This window comes from Lontra canadensis, unplaced genomic scaffold (assembly GCF_010015895.1).
Source record: "Lontra canadensis isolate GAN:19392208 unplaced genomic scaffold, GSC_riverotter_1.0 scaffold1, whole genome shotgun sequence".
Classification (NCBI taxonomy): Eukaryota; Metazoa; Chordata; class Mammalia; order Carnivora; family Mustelidae; genus Lontra; species Lontra canadensis.
The window spans coordinates 10,747,683-10,762,578 of record NW_022630995.1 but is presented as its reverse complement, the minus strand read 5'-3'; the positions used below and the strand labels follow the sequence as shown (position 1 = coordinate 10,762,578).

The following is a 14,896-nucleotide window of genomic DNA, read 5'->3' as shown; positions in this document are numbered from 1 at the left end:
GCTTTGCTTCTCTGTAGGGTTCTACCCTAGGGTTTTTTCCTTCTCCTTTAAATGACTGATAAAAATCATCTTGTTTTATATGTTCTGTATCTTTAAAGCATTATCATTTTTGTTAAATATGTATTAGGAAATATATATTATAATAAAGAAGACAAGGAGATAGAATAGTTGTAATTTTTAAAAGCTGCATGGGTTCATTTTATTAGGTCTGTAGATAAAGTTTTTTTTTTTTTCTCAAGTTTGTTTAGGAAAGGTGTGCAGTGTTTTTTCTATGTATTTAATCCTTCTACTTGACATTTTGGAAAAATTCTGTGTTTGAAAGGAGGGGAAGAGTCACTTTAACTTTGAAACTCATTTTCCTTTTTAAAATGTCATTTTTTGTTTTGGTTTTTAGATAATCAAGGATGATAATTTTGTAGGTTAAACATTCCAGATGCACTGATCTTTGAAAGGGAGACTTTGTCTCAAGTCCTACACTCACCATGAATATTGAAACTATTTCATGATATTGTACGGGGTTTTTTGTTTATGTGTGATACAAATGAATTTTCTTACTAAATATTAGCTTAATAAATAAGTATAAACCTCATGTACTGTGATGGAGCTATACTCATTGAGATGATTATATCTTTAAAATTAAAATTCTACTTTTAAAGAAAAAAATTATGAATATCAAAAGGTGACTGGTTTAAATAACATTGATTCTGTTTTAAGTGAGCACATAGAGATAGAGACATTAGAGATTTTTAGCAACCTCTAGAAATGTTTACCTTAATGCCTGCCTTTTTTAATCTGTAGAATTGAATAAAAGCTTTAAAAAATAAAAGCTTTAAAAATTTGTTATGACTCCAAATAAAAGCTATACCATTGGGTGGGTACAAGAGTATTGAGCCTAGTGGTCTGTATTCTCTTAGGATTCTATTTCCTATGTCAGATCAACCTTATGTCCTAATTTTTATAGTTGACCCTTTTAAGAAGGTAATTTTAATTGTGCAAACAGTCCCTCATCAGAATATTTTTATCATCTATGTCTGAAAGTTTGAGCAGAACCCCCTAGAAATTAGGTGTGTCTTATTTTATTTTTATTCTATTTTTATTTTTATTTTTTAAGATTTTGTTTATTTATTTATTTCTCAGAGAGAGAGAGCGAGAACGCACAAGCAGGCAGAGTGACAGGCAGAGGCGGAGAGAGAAGCAGGCTCACCGCCCAGCAAGGAGCCCGATGTCGGACTCTATCCCAGGACCCTGGGATCATGACCAGAGCGGAAGGCAGTGTCCTAACCGACTGAGCCACCCGGGCGTCCCAGGTGTGTCTTATTTTAAAGGACAGAGTCCCAAAGTATTTTTTATAGAGAGATATAAATTTTATTACCTCCAGAAATGCTAAACCAGATTACAGACTTTACTTGGATTTTATCAGTCTCTCTCTCTCTTTTTTACTTTTTAAAAAATACTTTATTTTTTAGAGCAGTTTTAGGTTCACGGTAAAATTATGTAGGAAGTACAATTTCCATATACTCTTTTCTTCCATATTTGTATAGCCTTTTCCACCATCAACATCCCCCACCAGAGTGGTACAGTTGTTTTAATCAAGGAACCTACATCAACAGATCATCACTCAAAGTCCACAGTTTACATTAAGGTTTATTCGGTGTTGTGCATTTGTGGGTTTTGACAAATGAATAATGACATATATCCACCACTGTAGTATCATACCAAATAGTTTTATAGCCCCCCAAATCCACTATGCTCTGTTCATCACCCCACCCAACCTCTGGTTACCACTAATCTTTTAATTGTCTACATAGTTTTGCATTTTCTAGAACATCGTTTAGTCAGAAGCATTTAGTATATAGCCTTTTCAGATTGGCTTCCACTTAGTAATTTACGTTTAGTTTCCTCCATGGCTTCTTTTCATGGCTTCCTTTCATGGCTTGATAGCTTGTTCTTTTTTTTTTTAAGCACTGAATTATCCATTGTCTCCATAAACCGTAGTTATCCACTCCCCTGCTGAAGGACATCTTAGTTGCTTCCAAGTTTTGGCAGTTATGAATAAAACTGCTATAAACATGTGTGTAGATTTTTGTGTGGACAAAAGTTTTCAGGTCACTTGGGTGAATACCAAGGAGTACAATTGCTGGATTGCTTGATAAGAGGGGGGCACCTGGGTGGCTCAGTGGGTTAAAGCTCTGCCTTCAGCTCGGGTCATGCTTTCAGGGTCCCGGGATCGAGCCCCGCATCAGGTTCTCTGCTCAGCGGGGAGGCTGCTTCCCCCCACCCCCCGCCTGCCTCTCTGCCTATTTGTGGTCTCTCTCTCTCTGTGTCAAATAAATAAATAAAATCTTTTTTAAAAAAAAAAAAGAGTGTGTTTAGGTTTTTAAGAAATTTCATAATTGTCTCCCAAAATGGTTGTATCATTTTGCTGTTTTACTAGTAACGAATGTGAGTTCCTGTTGCCTCACAACCTTGCCAGTACTTGATATTGTCAGTGGTTTGGATTTTGGCCATTCTAATAGGTATATTGTATCTCATTTTAATTTGCAGTTTCCTAATGACACGATATTAACCATCTTTTTAAATGTTTATTTGCCATCTGTATATCTTTGGTGAGGTGTCTTTTTCTTTGGCCCATTTTTAATTAGGTTCATTTCCATATTGAGTTTTAAGAGTTCTTTGTATACTTCAGATAATAGTCCTTCATTTTTAAATTTTTTTATTAACATATAAGGTATTATTTGTTCCAAGGATATAGGTCTTACACAATTCACAGCGCTCACCATAACACATACTCTCCCCAATGTCCATCCCCCAGCCACCCCATACCTCCCAACCCCCTCCACTCCAGCAACTCTCAGGTTCAGATAATAGTCCTTCATCAAATGTGACATTTGGAAATGTTTTCTCTCAGTCCATTGTTTATCTTACTCTCTTGACATTGTTTTTCACAGAACAGACATTTTTAATTTTAATGAAGTCCAGCTTATTAATTATTTCTCCTATGTATTTTATCTTATGTCGTTTCTTTTTTTGTTGTTTTGGGGGCGTTTTTTGGTCCTGTATCTTGTGTTGTTTCTAAAAAGTCATATCCGTACCCAAGGTCATCTAGGGTTTCTCCTGTGTTACCTTCTAATAGTTTTAGAACTATATTTTACATTTAGGTCTCTGATTCATTTTGGGTTAATTTTTGTGAAGGGCGTAGAGTCAACATCTACATTTCTTTTTTTGTTTCTGGATGTCCAGTTGTTCCAGCACCATTTGTTGGAAAGATAATCTTCGCTTCACCGTATTGCCTTTGCTCCTTTGTTGAAGATCAGTTGACTATGTATACATTGATCTGTTTGTCTATCCTTTTGCCATACTGTCTTGATTAGCTTTATATTAAGTCCTGAAATTGGGTAATTTTGTGTTTCCTAGAGGCCTGAGCTACTTAGGTTTAGTAATACTTTGGAGACTTTTTAAGGCTATATCCTAATAAAGTTTTTTTTTATTTTAAGTATATATTTGTACAACGAAGACTTTTCTCATCTTCAGTTAGTTGAATTAATTTTTTTCCTGATCCTGTGTAGTTCCTTACAATGTTGCCATTAATTATAAAGCGTATTAGTACTGAGATTAGTAATGCCAAATCCAGTCTTCCCCTGTAAGAACTTTTTAGTTAATAACTTTTTGCCATAATATGTCTTGGAAAGTTATATCACTTTACATGCAATCACCCTTTTTGCTCTCTTGGTACAAAGACTTTCTCTACACCAAAATACCCTAAACAAGTATGCCATACAAGTCAATACTTAAGCGTTACCATCTCAGACAAAAACATACTAAATTTACTTAACACTTTCTGTACAGAGGTTATCATTTTGAAAACATGAATTATGCATCAGGCTATTTTGCGTTGCATAGGTTATGTCAAATGAGAGGAATGAAGAGGTTGCATCTTCCAGGACTCTAGTCTGTTATGTGCAGATGACATGTCTATGTGTTTTGAAGTTCCCTAGAGGTTTTTGTTGTTGCTGTCATGTTATAAGTTAGTTTTAAGTGCAGTTTGAATTATTAGTCCCCAAAGGGTGAAAAATTGGTGGGGATACATGGTACAGAAAGAAGAATTTATCTCCCAAATAATGATTTCTTTATTCCTCTCCTCCACTAAGCACCACTCACTATCAAATTTTCCATCTTGGCAAGTATAATAAACATTTTTTACAACATATTTTACATGCAGTCCATATTGTTTATTGCTTATAAACTTGTTCTTACTCAGTTGATGCTTTTTTGGTACCTTGGTATAGAATATCATGTAATCTTGGAATATAAAATAATATATCCTATTAAAACTAATGGGAAAAGTTTTCATTTAAAACTTTTTACTTAGTGGGGCACCTGGGTGGCTCAGCAGTTAAGCCGTCTGTCTTTGGCTCGTTTTATGATCCCAGGGTTCTGGGATCGAGCCCCACGGGGAGCCTGCTTCTCCTTCTCCCTCTGACTGCGGCCCTCCTGCTTGTACTCTCTTTGTCAAATAAATAAATAAAATCTTAAAAAAAAAAGTAAAACTTTTTACTTAATGCTTTCAGGAATAAAGACTGTAAGTGAGGGATAGGTATGTAATTTGAATTTGAATAAGTTTCACCTACTTCCACCATTTTTTAGATTATTGTAGCTGCAGCTCTATAATTGTATGTTTATTGACTTATATAATTTTCTTCTTCTTTTTTTTTTAAGATTTTATTTATTTATTTGACAGAGATCACAAGTAGGCAGAGAGGCAGCAGAGAGAGAGAGGAGGAAGCAGGCTCTCCTTTGAGCGGAGAGCCCGATCCCAGGACACTGGGATCATGACCTGAGCTGAAGGCAGAGACTTTAACCCACTGAGCCACCCAGGCGCCCCCTCCCCTTTTTTTAAGATTTTATTTATTTATTTGTCAGGGAGAGAGCACAAGCAGGCAGAGTGGCAGGCAGAGGCAGAGAGAGAAGCAGGCTCCCTGCTGGACAAGGAGCCTGATGTGGGACTCGATACCAGGACCCTGGGATTATGACCTGAGCTGAAGGCAGCAGCTTAACCAACTGAGCCACCCAGGCGTCCCTTTTCTTTTTTTTTCTTTTCTTTCTTTTTTTTTTTTTTTTTAAGTGGGCTCCACACCCAGTGTTGGAACCCAGTGTGGGGCTTGAAATTCATGACACTGAGATCAAGACCTGAGCTGAGATCAAGAGTTGGACACTTAACCGACTGAGCCACTCAGGTCCCCAGAGTTATAAATTCTTACTATGATATTGCTGTTCTCAGAATATATCAATGAAGATGTGGATTTGGTTCAGGGGTTTCACAAAAAATTAACACCTAAGTTCTGCCTCGGCAGATTTTAAATTGATAAATATTGAAGTGTGTGCATGTTTTTTTTTTTTCAATTTTTAAGAATTAAGACCATCTTCAAGGAATTTTCTTAGCAATATGGCTATCTTTTGACTTTATTTAATATTAGTTCTATGCCTAGTATATGAAAAATACTATACCAATCAGTATCCATTGCACTAGAATAAAAGGTGACAATTAGAAGTCAAACTAGGAAACTGTACTTGGGGTTTCGGTTTAGTTTTTATGATGAGATTAAAAATTTTTATATGTGGAATAGTAAATTCCATAAGTAAGATAAAATTACCATATATAATGTATTATAAAATCCTTTCATATAACCATCTTCTAGACCCAAGTCTGTAGGAGACAGAGTTTATCATCATTTCACGGATGTGAGAGGCTAAGGGATTTCTCAAGATCCTACAAAAATTAACAAATCTGAAACAAGAACCCAAATATTTGACTCTAGCATGTAGGTTCACTTTATTTAGTCAGTAGTGACAGTTTTTACCTCTGCTTTTTTTTTTTTTTAAACTGTGCTCTGTATATCTAAAGTCATTTTTCTTTTCTACCTTAATTCTGGGCAGTATTTAATGCCTGTTTCTAATAGCAATTTAAAATAAAAATTTGATAACAAAAGTAGTTTAATGAAGCCCATGATTAGGTTAAACCAGTAGTTATAGTCATTTACCACATGAGGTCATTATATACTTGATTCTTTCCTCTTCTCTGGCTATAACCCAAGCAAAATTATTTTGATGGTGAGTCTTTGGAAAAAGGGGTTCATGAGAGGTCTTTTTTATTGCCAGAGCAAAAGCATAATTGATTAATAAATACTTCATTGAATGATATTTTATGTGTTCAAATGTTTGGGGGAAGAAATGTGTTTCTGGATTAAATATAAGCAATCAAAAGGCCTTTTAGAATTATTTTACCATAAGAAAGTCCACCATACAACTCCCTGCTGCTTCTCTGAGTATTTGATTGAGGAATACCAGGTTTTTTTTTTTTTTTTTATGGAACAGTATTTGGTTAGATAATTGTGCTTAAGGTTGACAAGGAATTTAATTTTCTAATGTTCACTCATTAGACTTTATATTGAGGGCTGTCTTGCCAAACTGTTTACCATTTATTTAGCAATTGTATATACAAATATACAAAAATACAAATATACAAATATATATTTTCATTATTCTATGGAACTACATGGAACTCAGATATTTATTTTTCCAGGAAGAAAGATGTATTTAACAAAACTAAAACCAAGAAAGCGAATGGGTAACAGAAGTAGTCAAAACCTAATCTTTGATTTATCCTTCTGCGATGTATTACATTTTTTTTAAGACTTTTTATTTGTTTGAGAGAGAGTGCGCACATGCAGGCATGCAGTGGGGGAGGGACACAAGGACGGGGGGAGAGAGAGAGAGACCCTCTCCATCAGACTTCACACTGAGCACAGAGCCTGATGCAGGCTGGATCTCACAACCCTGGGGTCATGACCTGAAACAAAATCAGGAGTTGGTTGCTTAACTAACTGAGCCACCCAGGTGCCCCAAGATGTATGACCTCTTCATGTTAATTGGCATCACTTCAAAATGGTGGTAGTGATATCGAATATATCTATATGTGTTTGGTGATATCAAATATATCTATATGTGTTTGGTGTTTGGTGATATCGAATATATCTATATGTGTGTTTGGTGATATCGAATATATCTATATGTGTACGTAGGCACTGTTTTTACCATCGTTGCTTGTTTAAAACCAATAAGGTTCATTCGAAGGTAAAGCATCTCTTAAAACTGCCATTTTGTCCTTGCTGTTATGGTCAGCTATAGTGGATTCACTTTATGTTAAAAGAGTAAATTAGGAAATTGGCTAATGTTATAAAACAATTTACGTTCCACTTGGCACAGAGATGCTATTTTGTTATGTTTATGGTGCTGAGAATATTAGCTATCAGATCTGGCTTGGGAACAGAATAGCCAATATGGACATAAGTTATTTTGCTGATGGTTGACATGAGCTGGTTCCTGGATTAGTTAATGAAATAAAACTGTTAAGTATGATAACTAACTTAACAGATTGACCTTAAGCAGACAATTGAATATTGTCTTCTTCAGAATAGTTACCTTGAGAGACTATATGTTTATTTCAAAGATTCTGTTATTATTCAAAACACTCTTAGAGGGACACCCCGGGTGGCTCAGTCCTTAAGTGTCTGCCTTCTGCTCAGGTCGTGATCTCAGGGTCCTGGGATCAAGCCTGGCATCAGCATCAGGCTCCCTTCTCAGCAGGAAGCCTGCTCCTCCCTCTCCCACTCCCCCTGCTTGTGTTCTCTCTCTTGCTATCTCTCTCTCTGTCAAATAAGTAAATAAAATCTTAAAAACAAACAAACAAACAAACAAAAAAAAACAACAACACTCTTAGAACTGAGTTTAGAGTCTGAGTCAGGTATTTAAAAAGTATGATTCAGGTTCTTTTTTTGTGGCTGGATATAATGTGTGTTTGTTTTATGACCATAAATCATTTAGTGACAGATAAGTGAATAAAATGGGTAGTAAAACTGGAAAAAAGCTGCTTTGGGCCATAAAAGAAGGTAATAGTAAGACACTTAGACCTCTTTTCTTGGTAAGTTTATGAAATATATGTGAACAAATTCATACGTTTTTTGCTAATGCAAGTGTTCGGACTAATGGCAGACTCTAAACAATATATAACCTCTTGGTATGGTTTTTTGGAGGCACTGTTATGTATAGAAGTTTCTGATGTAATTGTAAAAAGCACACACACCAAAACACTTATTCTGTTATGTTTACATCTGGTATATGCCAACAGTCATTATTAAGTAAGAATTTATCTGTAATATTTTTAACATCACAGAGTCACTGTTGGTTAAGAATATAGGCTCCAGAGTCACCTGGGTGACTCAGTCTGTTAAGTGTCTGCCTTCGGCTCAGGTCATGATCCCCGGGTCCTGGGATCGAGCCCTGCATTGGGCTTCCTTCTCAATGGGGAGTCTGCTTCTCCTTCTGCCTCTACTGCTCCCCCTGTTTGTACTCTTTTGTTCTGTCAAATAAATAAATAAAATCTTAAAAAAAAAAAAAAAGAAAGAAGAAAGAATACAGGCTTCAAAGACAGAGTGGTGGCTTCAAATCCTGGCCCTGCCATTTACTGTCTAGTTTTGGGCAAGTCATTATAAACTTGAGCAAGTAATGTATTTTAATTTCCATATCTATAAGAGGGACACAAGTAATAGTATGCACCTATAAAGTTGTGTAATTTTAATGGTTACAGTTATATAGTAGTTATATACATATATATATATAATATAATATATATATATATATAGTATATGTATAGTAGTTTTATATAAAGCATTTAGAACAGTTCTCAAAAAATGTTAGCCATTACTATTATTTCTTTTCATTCGGTGTCTTGGTGACTGAAAGCACCTGGAAAATTGAAAAGTTTGTAGAGTTGTTAAAACCTAATGACTATATCCACTGTATTTTTTAAGTGGAATAGTTATGGTATGATCACCTTTCTCTCCCTCTCAGTAGATGGGTGGATGGATAGGTAGTTACAGAGATAAGTCTGTATCTATATGCATCTATTACTATAGCTAGTATGTACCTCTCTCTCTATATCCCTATATATGTATTCATATAATATACATATATGTGGTATGTGTGTATGGTGTATGTTTGTGCAGAGAAAAGAGTCACCAAACTGTTTCTTGTGGTTGCCTCTGGTGAGTTGGATTGGAGTGCTAGTTGAGGTCCTAGAGAGAATGTCTTTGGTATAAAAATTAGAAATTAGGCAATTCATTTAATATTAAATTACTTACTCTGCAAATATTTTATTAATCTCATATTATATACCCGGGACTGATGAAGGAACATTTAAGTTGCTAGAAATTACTTTTTCCCTTGAGGATCTTTGAAGCTACCTAAGGATGATTAGATTGCTACCTAAGTTCTTAGCATTTTCCTTTATTTTTTATTTTCTGTATTTTAATTTTTTGAGTGATGCTGAATATAAACATTTTTGGTGTCTTTATTAATGTTTCAGAAAATTATAATTTTTCACGTGTGAATATAAACGTTCTCATTTTAAAATATGAAAGTAGCTCAGCTTTATTGTATCCAGATTATAAAAATGATAAATATTTGTTATAGAAGACTCTCAGGAGAAATTGATACTAGATACTTCCCTAACACCAAGAGAACATCCTTCTCTTGGGAAGTAGATGAGATTAATAGGCTATGGCTTTATGTATTGTTTTCAAGCAAGGTACATAAGGATCTTTGTGCTCCTTTCTACAACATAGGTTGCAAAACAGAACTCTCAGTATCTATAATAAAGCTTGTTTGTTTAGAAATTGCCCTTGTTCTTTCTATTTTTGTAGAAGTTAGAAGCTTATTACTCTTATTTGAATAAGAGAATATTAATATTTTTTTAAAAATTACTTATTTTAGAGAGAGAGAGAGCTTGAGGGAGGGACAGAGAGAATCCTGAAGCAGACTCCCTGAGTGGGGAACTCATAGTGGGGCTCTATCCCATGACCCCCAAGATCACAACCTGAGCCAAAACCAAGAGTTGGACACTCAAGCGACTGAGCCACTCAGGTGCCCCTGAATAAAAGCGTATTATGATTAGTGTTATGAGTCTAATACTTCTGCCCTGGGTTAGTGGTAAAAGGGACAGAATACTCAATTCCTCATCCCACCCAGTTGTTACCAGATGCTTCTGCAAGGGTTTGGTTGTCAGCTGCCGGCAATAGCCTTGCTTTGGTTTCCCACCTGGTCAGGACCTCCGGACTGAATGCCTTCTTTGGTGGAGAAGGACCGGTAATACCAGGATAATACTCGATATTATTTAATAAGAACCAAAAGGAAAGTGAATGAAACCTTTGGTCTCTATTGATGTTCTGCAGTTTCTATTTTATTGCAAACAAAGTAATCAAGGAAAAGGAGAGAAAGGCATTCCTAATCTTATGGGTCCTAAAGCAGTGTTGAGAATGGAAAATTAAACAATCTAGAAAATTAGAAAGGAAAAAACATAGTCTCCTAGAAATTCCTCATCCTTGTTCACAGCCACTGTGTATATATCCTCACGTGTGTGCATATATGTATATACATAGACCTAATTCGTACATTTGTGTATGTTTGTGATCTTTGGGGGGCTTTTGCTTACATTCGGACTCCAGATCCTGAATTCCATATTGAAAATGTAATAATTTAGGGTTGTTTTAAGCTAAGATGTGACTATTGATAAAATGTAATGACCCTCGTCTTTTATGTTTCATGAGAGATACCTGTACCTAACTTAATGAACATAAAGCCAAAAGTTTAAATTAGAATTTGGGTATACTAATATTTTTCCATTGATTTATAATTTGAGTTGATTTTTTTTACTTCCGCTTAATTTCCCATTGGAAGTGATAATAAACATTTTCCTTTTCTTTATAAAAGTACAATATGCTCATTGAAATAATTTTCAGATTGCACAGTTTCAAATAAGAAGAAAACTCCTGGATCCCATCATTCAGCAGTAACACTGTCCTAGCAAAGTCCCAGCATTAGATACTTGCATCTACAAAGAAACATTTTTCTTTTTTACCAAATTGAGATGGCACTATTGATTCAACTTTGTGTCCTGCCTTCTTCCCTTAAAGTATATTGTAAAAAAAAATTTATGTCTGTTATTTTTGACCATATTTTCTTGCTTATATGAAATTTGAAATGTACAGAAAATATGAGAAGAAAAAAAATCTGTAATCCTACCTCTGAGAGATAGATCACCAATTTACACATTCGTATTTCCTTCTGAGATGTTTATTTGCTCCCATCTTCAAACAAAATGTAAATGCCCATGATAGCTACTTATTTAATTTTTTTGTAAGATGATGATAATTTTGTACATGTGCTGCTGAATCAAGCACAAGTGATAACTTCAAAAAATGAATTTCTTTAAAGAAATTTATCATTTTATACTCAATAATTAGTAAATTCATGTTTTCATATTTAGTAGAACTTTTGCATTTGTAAAGAACCTCTAATCCAAGAAAAATTATAACATTTTCCCCATAATTGGTATATGTATATTTGTGCATGCTTACATATGTGTGAAACTTTAAAAGTTCAAACCTTAAATTCCATTATGCTGGAATCTTTAGGGAGGGGTGTGTGTGTGTGTGTGTGTGTGTGTGTGTGTGAAGAGAAGAATGCAAAGACAGATCTGTCTGGATAGCTCTGGGCAAGCTGCAACTTCTGTGAGCCTCAGTTTTCTCATTTTTCAAATTGTAATACTAGAACCTTTCCAAGGCACAAGCTTGTCGTTAAGGAGCCAATAGCAAAATCAGTGGAAAGACTTCTTAAATTACAAAAATATAAATGTTAATAGTTATTATTCAAGATGTTCCAAGAAAGAAAAGAGGCTAAGGCAATTCTTGATCCCAGAAGTTATGGTCAGATTTCCTTTCAGAACAAATGGAAATTGGATATGGAAACCTTCCTGTAAGAAATACAGAATATAGCTTTGCACCGACTTTCACATCTTTCTTAACAAAATGTACAAATTTTCCTAACTTGACCACATGTTTAGATCTTAGGACAAGAGAGAATATAATTCTTTTTGTACTGTTTGTTATTGAATAAGCCATGTTTATGGTACCTAGCTCATAGGGAAAAAAAAAAAACAAAAAGAGCAAGAGAGAAATGGTATATCTGCCCCCCACCACCTGCTATTTTTAGATTGGCTACGAAGCCCTATTTGGCTGCCTTTGCCCATCTCATTTGGCAAGTCTTGAGCCGGCATCATTCAGAGATATGAGAAGCTTAGAAGGTGGAAAACTGGATTTCTTTGATTTTCCAGACATCATTGCTGAAAAAACATATCACCACAAGCAATTTGAAGGACATTGGCTGTAAGTAAAACATTAAGTGTTTTCATTTAGTGAGATGGGCTTATGCAATACAAAAGACATGATGTATTTCCACCTTTTTGCCTTAGTGGGGGGTGAGGAAGGGATGAACCTTCTGTCCTGATTGGATTTATATTCATTATCAAAAGAAATATTAATTTAGAAAAAGATGCATGTAGTGGGCATGCATGCACACCAAATATATATTTGCTCACACATTTTTATGGCTTTTTAGAATAAAATCCTTGGAAAAGAAAGGGAAACAATATGAATGCCAAGAGAAGAAACACAGAAACAATCCAGGAAATGACAGACATTAAGATTAATGTACTAAGATAATTTGAAAGCTAAATAAATAGAAGGTAAATAGAGATACCTGATTTTCCATCTTTAAGGATAAAGGGATGTAATATTATAGTCACAGATGAATTTTTAAAGAGTATACATGTCAGCATTTTATAGATAACCAAATTTAACCTATAGTTTCTATGAAGTGTTTTGAAACATTTCTGTTGTTGGGTTTAATAAAATACCAAAAGCTCTATTAAAAGTCAGGTTACGTATGTACATAGTTTTTCTCTTGCCTATATTATTTTATAGCTTTGGCACTAACTTTCCTTTAATTGTTAAACTTTTCTTTAATTGTTAAATTATCATTTTCCTATAACTGGATAATTTTACTAAATGAGTTAATAATGGTCAAGAAAGTGCTTAGTAAATGTTTTCTATTATAGTTACATTGGCATTTTAATATCTGCACAACTTTTAATAAAACTTATAACAAAATTAATTTAAAGCTAGCCCTTTTGCAAGCTATTTTAATTATTTTACAGAACTGCACATTTAAGAAGAAACTCACTTTCTCATAGCAGTTTCAAAGTTGATTATTTTCCTCCATTTCCAAAAGAGTCTGAGGAAAGCTTGTATTGCAGGCTTAGTCTTACCGGTAATGTAAAATAATTTTGCCTGGTAGGAAAAGCTGTGGACATATTGTTCTATTTAAATCTGTCATTATGAAATCAGTGGCATATAAAGAAGAATCAATTTACAATGACTTAAGTTCAAAGATAAAATTTTTCTACAGCCTTAACTTATTTGTAAAGGAAGTTCAGGGAGCATTTGTAAATTGATTTATTGTTTTCCAAGGACCTTTACGTACTTTGTCATTAAATCCTCACAATAACTGTGAGATAAATAGTAGTATTGCCTTTTATAGATAAGATAGAGGAACCTTTCCCGGGCTCACAGAGGTCCCAATTTGCATGCGACAAAGTCAGGATTTCAAGAGACTGGATGACTGGGAAGTGTTCTATAGAAAGGATGCCTACATGATGTCTCTGCACCAGAAGGGATCTTGTAAAAGATACTGGGGGTCCTTTCAAATGCACATTTCTGTGACTTTTATAGTTTTAGGTGGAACACAGGATGGTGTAGAGGAAGCACACAGGACGACCTGAATTGACTATACCCTGGCCTTGAGCAAGTAACTAGCCTCTCTGAACCTCAATTCCTTACCTGCATAACAGGAAATTTGTTTAATAACTTACAGTATTACTGAAAAGACGAAGTGAGATAATGTAGAAAAGGGCCAGGCACTGAATTACGTCATGGTAGAGCTATTGTTAATATGTATAAATCCAGATACAATAGTCCTTCCAACATCACAGTTGCCACCTTGCCCATTAGTGCCATGCCTTTGAAGGGGAGTACAGTGCTGCTTAGCAGCTATTTTGGGTGAATGAGGCAAATGAATGGAGAATTAGTTGTAGATGTTAAGAGCAGAGAAGAGGATTGCGTAGAATGGAACCCATGGATATATTTTGATGTGGAAACCAAAACCACAAGTAAAGCAATGCAGATAGAAGAAAGAACACTGCAGGAGTAAGAAATAGCTCACAACCTAGTCTGGTGGGAAGAAAGAGTATGAGAATCGTTTGGCTAATTCCTGGGCACACCGTTTGAGGACCAGCCATGTGCCAGAGAAGCCTCCAGCAACCTCTGTGGTTCAGGGAAATGGAAAGTTTCAGCAGTGGAACGGAATGGCTCACATTGGACGTGAGCTTCATAGTCTGATAGACATAGGTTAAAGTTCTGGCTGTGTTACTTGCTGACTGTCTGATTTTAGACAAATTATTCGACATCCCCTGTCTCTTGTAAAAGGAGGATGATAAATGCTGTTTCATGGAGTTGTTTCAAAGACTAAATAAGATATATATGTAAAGTGTTCACTTTATTTTTTGTTTTGTTTATTGCTTCCTCTGCCAACAATAATTCAAGATCTCTATGGGTGGGGCCTTCATTTTGCCTTTGTACCTGTTGTATGCATATAATAGCAGACCCTCAGATAAAGACTAAATAAACAAACTCATCAGTATCTGCATATAACAAGCCCATGGCCCTCACTGAATGATGTGAAGAAAGTATTCCCAAGATGCAGTGGCATTTATAAGATTTTTGTCACGGTCTATCCTTGTCTAAATTTTTACTACATATATTGCTCAACCAGAATATATTACATTCATGGTCCAATTATGATTAATATTTAATCACATAGTATTTTGTTGCATAATCTATTGTAAGTTTTATTTTTCTAATTGGACTATTGACCTCGTGGAGAGTGA

At 35.0% G+C, this 14,896-nt stretch overlaps 1 protein-coding gene across 1 annotated transcript in view; it reads left to right on the top strand.

Moving 5' to 3' along the window:
* The window catches only part of DCK (deoxycytidine kinase), a 30,159-nt gene extending 29,570 nt beyond the window's left edge, over positions 1–589 (top strand). The window contains exon 8 of the mRNA XM_032843411.1: positions 395–589. The gene's annotated coding sequence lies outside the window, so the exon portion shown is untranslated. The remainder of the gene's footprint in view (positions 1–394) is intronic.
* The last annotated feature ends 14,307 nt before the right edge of the window (positions 590–14,896 follow it).